The sequence below is a fragment of the Carettochelys insculpta genome, chromosome 28 (genome assembly GCF_033958435.1).
Source record: "Carettochelys insculpta isolate YL-2023 chromosome 28, ASM3395843v1, whole genome shotgun sequence".
Classification (NCBI taxonomy): Eukaryota; Metazoa; Chordata; order Testudines; family Carettochelyidae; genus Carettochelys; species Carettochelys insculpta.
Window position 1 is genome coordinate 10765340 of NC_134164.1, and position 14604 is coordinate 10779943.

Here is a 14604-nt window from a genome sequence, read left to right on the forward strand (position 1 = left end):
TGCTTGAGCAAACTGTTACTGACATCATTAGGAATCTGCCTGAGTTGGAAGTGATTAAAAACTGCACAAGGACCCAGCAATGGAAGCCAGCTTCCCCAGGGCTGGAAGGAGCCTGCTTTTGAATAGCACTTAGCAATACCACACAATAGTTTAAGACAGACGGTGGACCTTACCAGATTCAGTGTAACAGGCTGCTAGGGGAATTGTCAGGAGTCAGAATGTCATTATTCAGCTGGACTCTGGCCATGACATCAGAGCTGACTCCTTAATGCTCACAAAAAGCTCAACAGGGTAACTAATGGTCAGGACCTCGGCTTTAATCCTCCTGTGAAGGCCAGAATCTCAGTAGTACAGGGCATTGCAATGCTGAGCGTTAGTACAGTAGTGACTCAGCCTGCTGCTGTTGCTGTGGCATGCTAGCTGTGCTGCACTGGTTGTGTGCTAAGAGCCCCTCAGCATGCATTTGCTTAATGTGCTTTGGAAGTGTACTAAGCTCAGCCACCTGCAGCCACTCAAAGTGGGCAGTAATCATGTCCACACCAGGAGTGAATGTGGGGCAGCTTATATTCTTTATATGCACCCCCTGGCTTCCTGTATAGTAAGTTTTATGTGCAGACAAGCCCTCTGGGAGTGGAGCCTGCACAAATTCCCAATGTCTGCACATCGGGGACCATATCCTACAGGTTGAACCTCTCTCATCCGGCACCCATGGGACCTGACCAATGCCAGATGAGCGAACTTGCCTGACCACAGGAGGTCAATATTGTCTAGCATGTTACCAACACTGCCACTGCTTACTGGGCTCTTAGAAGACATTTAGGCATCAATTGCAGCTAAATAACTGAGATCTGGGACTGGTGACTGTAAACAAATTTTACAGGGCCACGGGAAAATAGGCAACAACCATGATAAGTGGTCATCCGGCTAACTAAAATCATTCTGAATCACGGATGTTGCCGAACAAGAGAGTTCCTGAGCAGGGAAGTTCAACCTGCAGTAGGCTGTGGGGATCTGCCCTGCTCTACGAACTCCCAGATCACTGCTGTGGACACCAGGAAACTCGGCCATATTTTTAGTGGCTTTTAGAGCAGTGTTCTTCCATTCGCTGAAAAGAGTTGCACACACACTTTCCATTTGCTCTCCATTTCCTCTTTTCTTCCTAGCTCTGAGAAGCTGTCCCAGCTGGTGCTGTGCCAATTGCATTTGGGGAACCTTCCTATCCAGTACAGCACCACATTGTCCACTACTCCACTCCACCTCTAAGGTAACCTACTCCTGCTTGGTGTGGTGCTCTGTTCCCCTCTCATGGTTACAGGGTCACAAGGAGAACTTGATAAGTTTGCTACAGCTGAGAGGTGTCTGTCACCTCAAACATCTGTGTTCACATCCGGGTGTCCCTCATTCAAACCCTGCAGCTGCCTCCTCCCTGCCTAAGCATGCCATGCTATGTGAAGAAGATGGGTCCAGGAAATTTCTTAGCTGAGATCATCCGATCAGTTCTGGAGAGGGGTTGTTCTGTGTCCTCTTTCCCCACAGCTCTTAGCTCTGCCAGTTGCACAACACAGTGCTCCAGCAGTGATTTAAGGAGGCTCTGGCTCCTGCCAGCTCTTCTACAGTGGTGGCAGCAGCCAGAGCCCTGCGCCTCTTTCTTAGGCCCTGGGGCAACTACCCCTTTTGTCCCCCAATGTCAGCAGGTCTGGCCACATGCCTTAGTTCCCCATTCATGCCTCAGTTCCCCATTCATAAAGGAGACTGATCATCATTATCACAGAAGTAGGTAAGGCTTAATTAGCATGTTAATACAAATTTAATTAAAATCCTGTAATTGATTTGGCTAAAGCTCAGTTGAAATAGTAATGCTGCTGAAGCAAGTTAATAATAATAAAAATAATTAATACGCAGAACCTGCATGGCGAGAAGGTTTGCAAAGACCTTTTCACTGTCAGATGAATGTGATACTTGCCAATTCTTGAAGAGGGGCATCTCAGTGAAGTCACACTGCCTATAAGAACCTGATCCAAAACTCACTGCAGCCAATAGAAAAACACCAGAAAAAAGATCAGGCCTCAAGTGAGAGTAGAATCAAACCCGGGATGTTTGCACACTCCCGTATAACTGGATAACAGTTTTCATCTGCTACTTTTTTGGAACCCCAAAAATATGAAAATCCAATGTTGGCAAAGTTAAAATATTTGGCAAGTTCATGTCTTTGTGATGAATTGTTTCTGGTTGGAAAAATACCTGAAAAAACTGAAACGTTTCATTCTGATGTTTAGGCTACTTCTAGACTGCATATCTGGCTCAAAATAATTTATGCAAATTGCATAAATTATTTTGTTTCCTTATTTCAAACTTGGTGGTGTCCAAATGTCAGGAAAATTTAAATTACACTCCTATATTGATGTTTCCACTACCCTTCTCACAACAAGGGGTACAGGAAATGGATTACTGTGCTTGAAAATAGATGCACTATTTTGAGCGTGGAGTAAAACCACAGGGTTGCTATTTCAGGATACATTTGTATCCCGAAATAGCAACCACTAACTAGACATAGCCTTACACACTGAAATATAGCAGTTTTCAGTTCAAAACCAACCTTTCCATTCAGAACTGACTTCATTTTATGTTTTTCAAAAAACTAAAAACCTTTTCAAAATGATCAACATCGACCTAAAGTGTCTTGATTTTCTCCAAACAAGTAGTTCCTTTCCACTCAAGCCAAAACTTTTGTCAGCTTTTCGATTCACCACAAAATTGTGTTGGTTCCATCTGAAATGACTTCTCAAAATTGCAATGACAGCTCCAGTTCTGCTCTAGTCACCGCTCTTCCTGCCCCAGCCACATCTACACTGTCACATTGCACCGGCAAACCAGCCTCTCATGTCCTGCCTGCATCAGGGCAGTGGTAAAGCTGGACTCCTGCACCAGGGCTGCACTACACATCTGACAGCTCCCTGGAGATCCCATGTGCCCTCTTTTCGCTCTTTAAGCTGGAAGCCTGCCTTTCCTTACCCTGACATTCCTCTCCAAGGTCACCTTGGGAGGCTCTATCCCACTGGCATGCTTGGCACTGAGGGCTGGAGTGGAAGCATTCTCTGCCTGTCAGAAACCTCTGGCCTCTCTAGTCAGGTGGAATTCAGTGTCTAGTTACGGCTGCACACCAAGAGAGTGCGGGCAGGAAAGAATTGTCACTTGCTATTGTGGGCCCAGGGAAGAATCTGAACAATATCACTCCAGCAGCGATCAGTTTTCCCTCCGCCCTGCTTGGGAAGAACGTCACCTCTAGGGTACTGGGTCTGAAGGGTCGAGATGCCTCCTTCTTTATAGGACGATGTACTTTCCAAGCAGCTATGTGCATGATTGCGCTGATGAGCACCCTCATGGGCCCATTTACACAGCCCTGCAGGAACAGGGGAAAGGGGGTACACTACTCTGGGGATGGCATGAGCGTATAGCCGGCTTCCTTTTTATTTTTAGTAGGGCTTGAAGATGGAACATGCCCTTTCAAGGGAAGGATCCCCTTTCATTCAATTGACAGCCTCAGATGATCTGAGCTAATTGGTGCATTATATCCAGAGCAAAGGCATGCAATCAGGATTGGGCACTTGCCAGTGCATTGTACCATCTGTGCTGGCTGATGCACTCTTTCATAGCCTGGGCATAAGCATTGTGGTGGGCACAGCATGGCTAGAATGTACACTAGTGTCCCTCCTTGGGTATCACACACACCTAGTTGAGAATCAGTCAAGGCCTTTTTGATGAAGAATGGTTCTTTGACCAAAGTTAATGTTTACATTGAAAACTCAGCGTAACAAAAATTGCTAAAGCGTGGTATTTGGCAGAAATTTTTAGTTTATAAAATTGACTTCTTTACTGAAAATAATTTTCAAAAACCTTTTTTTCTTTAAAAAAATGATTCTATGCATTTGATTTTGTGGCTTTTGCAAAAAGCCTCAAAATATCTTTTATGGGAAATGTTTATGGGGAATGTATATTTCCCCACAGAATATGGGGAAACTGGTTCAACAACTAGTTCCAATCTAGTGTTAGTGATTTATAAAGGTGGTCAGGATCATTAGTCCTGATAATTGTTAGCATCCTCTACTGGGAGCTCATGTGCACATGAATATTCACCAGGGCCTCCAAGATGTTTTCAGAGTCATTGCTTCCCCAAGGCCTCCATCCTATGAGTAAGGCCTGCGTTCTTTGTTCCTAGAGGCACAACTTTAAATTTGACTGCATTAAAATTCATATTGCTTGCTTGCACCCAGCTTACTAAGTTAAACAGATAATTTGGTCATTGCTATATCTTCCCATTTGCTACCATTCCTGGCTTCTAGTTTATATTCATTCCTATCAATTTTTCCTTGCTTTAACTAACACACACACACACACACACACTCACACACAAAACCGCACGCGCGCTTTTTGTTTTTGGTTTTTTTTTTGTTTGTTTGTGTACATATTGGATGCTGGGGGAGTGGGCAGGCGTAGCCTGCCCACGGCTACAAGGCCCCTCTCACGATGAGAGGGGACCCATTAAAAACAGCCCGGTCCCAAGTAAATATGGGGGACAACGAAAGAAAAACCAGGAGCGGGAGTGAGGGTCAAAGGTTTAAAAGAAGGGAGCCGGAGGGGGACACCGAGCAGAGGACCCCGGACAGCGCCCACCGTTCCTCAAAGGCGTCCAGGGAGTTGGTGGACGCCGCCCAGAGGAACTCTGCTCGGATTCGTGAGCGGAGGGAGGAACGGAAGTAGGCCCCACAGTCGCAGGTCGCCCCCCCGCCAGCCTCCTCTCCCTGGTTTTGTAAATGGCCATTTTGGCCGTGGCCAGGAGGAGGCTAACGAGGAGGTCCCGCGACTTTGTGGGGCCACGGATAGGGTGTGAGAGGATGAGAAGGTGTGGGGAGAAGTGCAGCCAAGAACCTCAAGAGGAGGTTCTGGAGGAGCCGGAAGAGGGGCTGCAGCCTGACGCACTCGACGTAGATGTGCGCCAGGTTCTCCCTCGTGCTGCAAAAGGTACAGGTGTCCGGGATGGGGATGAACCGTGCCAGGTACACGCCCGTGCTCACCGCCCCGTGGAGGATTCTCCAGCTGATGTCCCCGGCGGGCCGCGGGACCAAGGTGGAGTAGAGGCCGGCCCACCGGGGCTCCCCACCCTCCGATGACGGCAAGAGGTCCCGCCATTTGTGATCGGGGCAGGATACGAGGGTGGGGAAGTGGAGCGTGTGAAGCACGAGCGCGTACAGAAGGTGTCGAGGCGCGGTTCGGAAGGGGACCGGCTGGAAAGTGTGCAGCCGGCTGAGGTGATGGGGGGGAGGGGGGCGGGCAGGATGGCGAAGCCGGGGGCCCACGAAGAGGTCCAGAGGGCTAGGAGTGGGAGGGGGGCGGGGTGCACCCTCTCGCAGGACCCGGCCGAGGTAACTGTGAGCGGTGGAGGGCAGGGCAGCCTTCACCTCCCGGAGTACGAGACGGGGGGAGCGTAGGTCGGAGAGCCCCATGCGCCGGGCGAGCGCCAGGGCCTCCATCCAGTACCCCCGCTCGTAGTCCAGGAGGTCTCCGACCCTGGTGATTCCACCTAGGACCAGCCTCCGGCGCACTGTGCGAGACTCCGCCGCCTGCACACGAAGGTGGGGGTTGTGTAACAGGGGCTCCGCGAGGAGGTCTTCTCCCACGGTGGCCCCTAAGGACCTGGAGGCTGCGAGCAGCCGCCAAGTGTGGAGGAGGTCCTGGTAGAAGGCCGGCAGCTCCGAGAGGCCTCGCGGACGGTCTCTGCAGGATAAATAGAGGAGCTGCCGGTCGTATCGGAGCCCTCGGTAACGGCGGAGGAAAGCGTGCGCCAGCGTGCTCCACGCCGGACTATCTGCACTGTTGGTGTTGAGAAGCCTCTGCAGGGCCCGGAGGCGGAAGACATGGACCTGAGTGCGCGTGCAGGTCAGGCCCTGTCCTCCCTCCTCCGGGGGGAGATGGGGTACCCCTGCAGGGACCCAGTGCAGTCCTGGCCAGAAGAACTCCAGGATTGACCTCTGGAGCTGGTCCAGGAACCCGGGGGGTGGGACCAGGGTGCTGAGGCAGTGCCAGAGCATGGACAGGACTAGCTGGTTCAACACCAGCGCTCTCCCTCGGAGGGAGAGACACTGGAGTAGCCCTGTCCACCTCCGCAACCGCTCAGCGACCCTGCTCTCTAGGCCTTGCCAGTTTTCCGGCGGAGAGGGATGCGTGGCGGAGAGAAAGACACCTAGATAGAGCAGCGGACCCGCGCTCCACCGGATGGCCTGACGCTCGGGTGGGCGGCGGCTCGTCTGCCAGCCGGTCCCGACCACCAGGCCAGAGCTCTTGACCCAGTTGACCCGGGCGGAGGAGGCTGCCGAGTAGATAGCTTGGCAGGCCTCCAGATGTGCCAGGTCTCCCGGGTCCTGGACCACGAGGAGCACGTCGTCGGCGTACGCCGACAGGACTAGCCGCAGCCCTGCCTCTGGAAGCGCCAACCCCGTCAACCTTCGCCGAAGGAGGCAGAGGAAGGGCTCGATGGCCAGAGCGTACAGCTGTCCTGAGAGCGGGCAGCCTTGTCGTACTCCCCGTCCGAAGCTGACCGGAGCGGTCAGGGTCCAGTTGAGCTTGACCATGCACTCCGAGGCAGCGTACAGCACCCGGAGAAACCCGACGAAGCGGGGTCCGAAGCCGAAGGCCTGCAGGGTGCCCAGGAGATACCCGTGGTCCACCCTGTCGAACGCCTTCTCCTGGTCCAGGGACAGGAGGGCGAACGACAGGCCGTCCCTACATCCAAGCTCTAAGAGATCCCGGACCAGGGACAAATTCTGCAGGATGGTGCGGCCCGGGACGGTGTAGGTCTGGTCGGGGTGGACCACGTCCTGCAGCACGGACCCCAAGCGACGGGAGATGGCTTTGGCAATGATCTTGTAGTCCGTGCTGAGGAGTGAGATGGGACGCCAGTTCTTGAGGTCGCGGGGGTCCCCCTTCTTGGGTAGCAGGCTGAGGACTGCGCGCCTGCACGAGAGGGGGAGCACCCCGCTTTGCAGGGCCTCGGCCCAGACGCCGAGCAGGTCTGGGCCGAGGACGTCCCAAAACACGCGGTAAAACTCCACGGTCAGCCCGTCCATGCCAAGGGATTTATTGGTGGGCATGAGACGGAGGGCTTCCGAGAGCTCGGCCAGAGTGAGAGGAAGCTCCAGCCGGTCCCGGTCGCCTGTGCTGACCGACGGGAGTTGGTCCCAGAGCGCCCTGCGGGCGTCGGCGTCGGTCGGATCCGGGGAGAAAAGGGCGGCGTAGAAGGTGCGAACCCTCTCGCGCATCTCCACCGGATCCGTAAGAGGGGTGCCGTCCTCCGCCAGAAGGCAGGGGATATGTTTTTGGGCGCCCCTCTTTTTCTCCAGGGCGTAGAAGAAGCGGGAGCCGCGGTCCATCTCCCGCAGGAGTTGGATTCGCGACCTCACCAAGGCCCCTGTGCCCGATGGGCGTCGAGGGTCCTGAGCTCGTCCCGCTTCTCCTGGTACGTGCCGCAGAGGGATGGATCTCCGGGGCTGGTGGCTAGACGCCTCTCCAGCTCAAGGACCTCCTGTTCCAGCTGCCCTATCAACGCATCCCGCCGCCGGCTGGCCCCCCGAGTATAGTCACGGCAGAAGAGCCGCGCGCGCACCTTTCCCAGGTCCCACCACCGCCGTGCTGAGGGAAAGGCGTGCCGCTGCTCGCGCCAGGCCAGCCAGAACTCCCGGAAGGACGCCACGAAGCCCACGTCCTCCAGCAGGCTGTTGTTAAAATGCCAGTAGGCCGACCCCCGCTTCCCTGGCGAGAGGGAAGCCTTCACGGCCACCAGATGGTGGTCCGAGAAGGGGGCCGGCCGTACGCTGGAGGCGTGGGCCTGGGAGAGATGGTGCCGCGAGATGTAAATGCGGTCCAACTGGGAGTGTGCAGGTTTATGGCCCACCACCCGGACGTAGGTGAAACCGGCGTCCTCGTCCAGGTGGTGGCTGCACCAGACGTCCACCAGGGAGCGATGGTTAATGAGCTCCCTGAGGACGTCCGCAGCGGCCTGGCACTTCTCGGTCCCCGTGCGGTCCCGCTCCTCAAGGGTGCAGTTGAAATCCCCGCCAAGGACCAGGCACTCGCGAGGATCGATGGTGTCGAGGAAGGCCGCCGCCTGCCAGAAGAAGGAGGTTCTCTCCGGGCCGAGTGTCGGGGCGTAGATGTTGACAAGGTGGAAAGGCAGCCCCTCCACCCGCACCCGGAGATACAGCAGGCGGCCCGGCACGACCTCAACGCTCCCCAGCACCTCGGGCTGCAGGTCTGGGGAGAACAGGGTCGCTACCCCGGCCCGCTGGGCCGAGAGATGACTAAAGTGGACCCCGTCTCCCCACTCCAGCCGCCACTTGGCTTCGGCGGCCGGAGTAGTGTGGGTCTCCTGTAGAAAGGTTACCGAGTACCCGCCCTCTCGGAGGAAGGAGAGCACTTGGCACCTGCGGAGACCCGACCCGCAGCCCCTGACGTTTAGTGTGGCAAAGATGAACGGTGCCATTTGGAGGGCTGGGGAGGATCCTCGCCAGAGGGAGTGCCGGCGGTTCCCGTGGGGCCACGCAGCAAACCGTGAGCCACGCCGAAGGTGACGAGGGCATCGCCGAATTCACGGGCCCGTTGGTAGACCGTGGCGTCCCTCTTCCCGGTCCCCTTGCCCTCCCTCAGAAGGGCCCTCACGGACTCTAAAGCAGAATGGAAGTCTCCCCACCGCTGGAGGGCGAGAGTAACCTTGTTCTTGGAGCCGCGAACGTCCTCCAAGAACTGGCGCATCTCACCCGCCAGTGCGTGGGGTGCCGAGGCCTCGGGGTCTTGAGAACCCGTCGGCCTCGCGTTCTTTTGGGCCCCTCGGCCAGAGAAGAGGTTGGGGTAGGGACTGGGGCCTGAGTTTGGGAGGGATGGGGGCGGCGGAGGGAGAGCAGCCCCGGAAGTGCTGGGAGAGGGCAGTGCAAAAGGGGCCTCCCGAGGAGTTACGACCTCGGGGGCAGGTATGACTGGGCAGGGGTAGAAAAGAGGAGGAGGGATGGGGGAGGGGGGGGTAGAGATCGGTGGGGGAAGGGAGGGGTCGTGGGGGGGAAGGAAAGGAGGGGGTGGGGGGAGGGGAGGAAGGGGAGGGTTTGGAGGGGGTGGGATTTCGGGTTCTGGAGCGGGGCATTGGCTGGGAGAGGGTATGGCACGGGTGGCAAGCAGTGAGGCCAAGGTGGGAGCAAGGGCGGAAATACGGGCCAAGGGGGTCTCCAGAAGGGGGGCTTCCTCAGGCAATGACAGGGTGAAGGATGACGTGCCGGCACTCTCAGCGGGAGGCGCCGGCAGGTCGGTGGGGAGGGTGTCGGGGTTTTTGGTTCCAGGATGAAGGAAGGGTGCAAGGGGAGTCCTGATTCCCCTGAGGCATCCGGGGGCTGGCCGACCTCCGCCGGGGGGTTGTCCCTAGTTGAGGGAGGGGTTGCCCCTTGGGACAGCTCAGGGCAGAGGGAGGTGGCAGTCAGGGTATCGCTGGTAGGAGGAGAGGGGGAGGGTGGGAGGGGGAGTGGAGAGTCCATGGGCAGCCCACAGGCCTCCAATAGCAGGCCCTCCATATCCAGGGCCACTGGGGTGAGGCCCAGGGCCTCGACCTCCTGCGAGAGGAGGGCGAGGCCGGGACTCACCTCCTCCGGGCGCTCCGTTACAGCCGCCTGGGTAGCGGCCGGAGGGGTGTCAGAGGAGGGCGCGGGCGCAGGAAGGGTCGTCTCAGCCTCTTTTGGCTCTGGCTCCGGGGCCGAGGGGGTGTTAGTCTCCTCTGCCGCCGTGGCAGCAACCTCCGTCGCCCCCGGCAGATGGTTGGTAGCCGGGGGTTCAGCAGGTGGAACGGGGCTGGCGGATCTCTTGGGTGCCTTGCGCGGCACCTCCACCCCGTCCTCCGGCGGGGTGGGGTGCCGGACGCGTGCACCCCCTTTTTTCCTTTTCCCCCCCACCAATACCCAGCCCTCCGAGGAGGCGGGCTGGGCAGTAGAGGAGGAGGGGCCAGGGGATAGGGCCGACAAGGAGGGAGGGAGGGAGGAGGGGGGTGGGGCGGCGAGGGAGAGGGGCAACCCGCCCTGGGGTAGGCCCTCTTTTGGTCCTGCCGCCGGCCCTGCCTCCCTCTCCTCCGCCGGCCCGGCTTTTGTGCCCGCTCGGGTGCCGGCGCCCGCTTCTTCTCTCCCGGCACCATGCTGCCGGGCGCCCTCCGACGCCCGAGCGGCGATGGATCCGTCCGGGCCTAAAAGAGGAGGGGCGGTCCCAGGGCCTGTCGCGGTCAGGGCGCCGCCGGTCTCATGGCTGACGCCCCCCGAGTCGGAGGAGGTCCCGGGCTCCTCTTCTTCGTGCCGGGCCAGGGGGCAATCCCTCCGGACATGCCCCGCCGCACCCAAAGCACCGGGCCTCCCCCAGGGTGTAGAAGACCCGGTACTGGGCCCCTTGATAGGGCACCAGTATAGTCCCCTCCTGGGCCACCCCGCCCTGTGCTGCCGCCGGCGGCAATTGGACTCGGGCCTGCCGGCGGAATGAGAGCACGTGCCGGAGGGCGGGGGCTTTGCAGCCTAGGGGGAGGGGACTCAGGACCGTCAAAGGCCAGCCCAGGGCCGTGAGGAAAGGCAGAAGGGCGGCGTTGGGAAGGAAGGGCGGGACGGACGAGAAGACCACCCGCACGCCCAGGTCTTCCAGCGGCTCCAAGGGCACGTGAATGCCCCCAACCGCCAGGCCCCTCTCCACCGCCTCCTGGGCGGTGGCCTCCGAAGCCAGGAAGAAGACGATCTTCCCGAACATCTGGGAGGCTGCCACCACGGCCGCGGACCCCACCACCCGTGCCAACGCCCGCACGTAGGTTTCCGTGCCTCCTGGTGAGCGCGGGGAAGGGGCCGCGACTGTCGGGGATGGTAGTCCTGGCAGAGGTGGAAGGAGCAGGGTGCGGGGTGGCGGCCGCTGCCTGGGCATACGACCTGGGGGCTGAGATGTTGGGGCCCCCAGGGGTGGTGGAGGGAGCAGGGGGAAGGGAAGAAGGGGAGGCTGCGGCGAATGCTTTTGCAGCCGGGGGGAGAGTCCCCGCCATGGGGGGTTTAGCCTTCCGGGCGGGGCTCTTGCCCTTTCTTTTCCCCTGGCCCTTCCTGCCCTTTTGGGGGGGTGGGTTCGGGGCCAGGTTGCTGGAGGACGCCGCGGCGGAGGTAGTGGGAGCCCCGGAGCCTGCGCCCGCGCCCTCAGCCGACATGGCGGCAGAGTCTTGGGCAGCCCTGGATGAGTGGGCCGCAGTTTCGGGGGTGGGAGGGGTGACAGTGGAAGACGAGGGGAGGAGGGGGTCACTGGATGACCCTCCGGTGGGTGTGGGGGTCATGGTGGCTGAGGACCTAGTCAGATGGGGGAAGGGCAGAGCAAGGGCAGTGAGGTCAGGGGAAGGTGAAATCTAAGATGGCCGCTACTCCCAGCACAAGATGGTAAGATGGCTCCTTTTCTGCACTGGGACGTGAGGGATTAAGGTTTATGCATGTGCGGTGGGGCTCAGGCGCTTAGGTGAAGTGAAAATAAAAAGGGGGGGCGTGGCACAGCCAACCTGGGGGAAATGGGGGGGGGAAGGGGGTGCCCACGTGCGCCTGAGTGGGGGGGCCCACAGCAGCTGCTGCAGAGCCTTCAGGAAACCAGGGGGAGAAGGAAGGGGCAGCTGGTTAGAAGGGGGCCCAGGTGGAGGAGGGGCCCCCAGTGGCGGCTGGGTGTGGGTGGGGGGGCAGTAAGGGGGGGGGTGGCTGCAGGGGTGGGGCAGGGGCACACCCTAACACCCCACCCCTGGCTATGCAGCCACCCTTCTGGAGCCCCGATGGAAAAGAAGGGCTCTGCCCAAACTCACCCAAACTCACCCCTCCCAGGCCACTCCACAGGAGGAGGCCTGTGGAGGGGGCCCAACCGCCACTTTAAGAAGCCCCTTACCTTTCCTGGGGGGTGAGGATGCAGCAGCTGCTGGATGAGGAGGTGGGCTGCTCAAGTGGGGGGCAGCAGCAGTTCCCCCACCCCAGAAGATGGAAGGAGGAGGGGACAGGGAGCTGCCTCCAGAGGCAGGAGAGCAAGCGAGCCTGCCCCCGTCTTTGGTAGTGCAGGGAATGGGGCAGAAGGAGAACGCAATGCTGCTGAAGGCTGGGAGGAATGTATCTCCCAGAGGTCATCTGCATGAGAATGCAAAGGGTGGCAGGTGTGATACTGAGGCTGGGAGAAGTGGATCTCCCAGTGATCATTTGCATGAGAATGCAAAGGTGTGCATGTGTGATACCTTTTCAGGCAAAGCAAGTAAGTAAGCAAGTCAGTAAGTAGCAAGTAAGCCATGAGATTTGGTCTATTGTAAACATGTAGTTGTAAAATCACAATTTAAGCTGACACTTAAGGTGGGAGTTGTGAGATCTCACCAATGCTCTGGGTTGTTGTGGGGGACAGGGCAGTCGCCTTAGCTGGGTAAGACATTGATTACACAGGGCTCCCTGGTTTAAAGCATTGTGCAAAAGAAGGAGAGGGATACTGGTTGAGCTGGCTTGCTGAGTGCTATGGCCCTGCCTATGCCTTGGCCATATAGCTATAAGCCTGGCTTGACTAACTCTCCCCACCTGTTGAAAAATAGAGTTGGATACTAGGGTGTTTTGTGAAACCCCATATGAGAGATACCAGAAGCTGAAATCACAGAGTGATAGCTAAGGCCATGCAGAGCTGAAATCACAGGGTTCTGCCTTAGAGCGATCCCAAGCAGTGGGGATGGGAGTGATGACAGCGGGCAGCTAGTAGGAGCAGCAGCGGATGATGGCAGGTGGCTGGTAGGAGTGGCGGCCAAAGACGGCGACTGCCGGGTGGCTGGTAGGAGGAGTGGATGACGGTGACCGGTGGGCGGGAGGCCGGTAGGAGAAGCGGCAGACGATGGCGACCAGCGGGCTGCGGCTGGTGGCAGCAAGGGGAGGCTGCAGACAAGTGGACGGCTAGTACTGCCTTCGTGATGTATCTGCGGGCTTTGGGTTCGGGACTGCACCGCAGAAGGTACATCCTGTAACTGTGTGTGGGGTAAAGGGCCAAGAGCCCCAGCAAGAGACTGGGTTCTACTGCATATGGGGATGGTATCTGGGTGAAGGGGGTTTGTCTCTTCTTTGCTTAGATATACTGCATCTGTCACTGTAACCTTGGGGTAGGTTATGGTCATTAAACGAGCCATTTCTATCTCAGACTCTGTGCTTGCGAGGAGGCGGGGAGAACCACCTTACAGGCACCCAGAATAGGGGTGAAATTGTCCCAGGCCACTGGGTGGGGGCTCGAGCCAGTTGGTTGTATCCTTGACAGGAAAACCCCACAAGAGTTGAACCCGGCCCTTCTGGCAGGCATCTGGCATTAATAGAAGGGTTACATTTGTTTTTGGTAGCTTCTCTTCCCCTTTAACTCAGATTTTATTTTTGAAAAAAACAGCAAGGCCTCCCTTGATTGTGACTTTTTGAGCATTTAAGAAAATAATCAACACACCCCATTTATTTCCATTTTTCTGTTTAAATTCTGTCTCAAATGTTTTCGCTCCTAATCATTTTCAGATGTGTGACACTGGACCTTTTAAATCAGCAACTTTCGTCCAGCAGCCTTGAGACCTGACCACAGCTGGATGAGTGAATTTGCTAGACCATGGGAGGTCAATATTGTTTAGCACATTACCAACACTCCCACTGCTTACAAGGCTCTTAGAAGCATTCAGGGGTAAATTACAGCTAAATAACAGCAGAGAGCACTAAGAGCCAGGGCTGGTGGCTGTAAACAAACTTTACTGGACCATGGGAAACTTGGTCACACACATGATAAGTGGTCATCTGGCTAATTAAAATCATGCTGGATTACAGATGTTGCCGGACAAGAGAGTTCTGGATTAGAGATGTTCAACCTGTACCTATAATAGTGATCTGGACTTTCTCCTGTTTGAACATAACTAAAGCAATAAAGTCCTGATCATTTGTACTTAAGCTGCCACTGACATGTAGTTCTGTGATCTGTTCCATGTTGTCTATTAAGAGGAGGGCAACTATGGAACTCAATAGTTTCAGAGTAAGGAAATTGTTATCCATAATATTCAGAAACGTTCAGGCTCTTTTGTACAGGTAGCATTTGTCACTCAGGCTGAAGCCCTCTAGATCAGCTTCCTCTTCACCTCCCACAGCTAAGTGCTTAAGGAGCCAGTCAGACTCTTTGCTCATGTGTTTTCATTGTCTGTCGCAGACACCAACTCATGTTCAATTGCTTCAGTTCCGACTGTGCTCATTTAGACGGAAGCAGGTTGTCAAGACAGTACAGCGTACTGAGGAAGGAAAGAAATGTCTAAGTTACTTAACTGACTTCTACAATTCTTCTAGCACCTCCAGGCAAAGTACTATTATGCCCCTTTTAATGGATGCCACACTGAGGCACAGAGCCACTACCTGACTGGCCTTGAATCTGCATTTCTTTAACAGAAAGGCTAGGGTCCTAATCTCTGGGCCACCCTGCAGAGCCTATTACAGCAGTTCTCAGTCTGTGGGTTGGGATCCTGCATTAATGGGGTTGTCAGGACTGGTGTTAGAGTGGCTG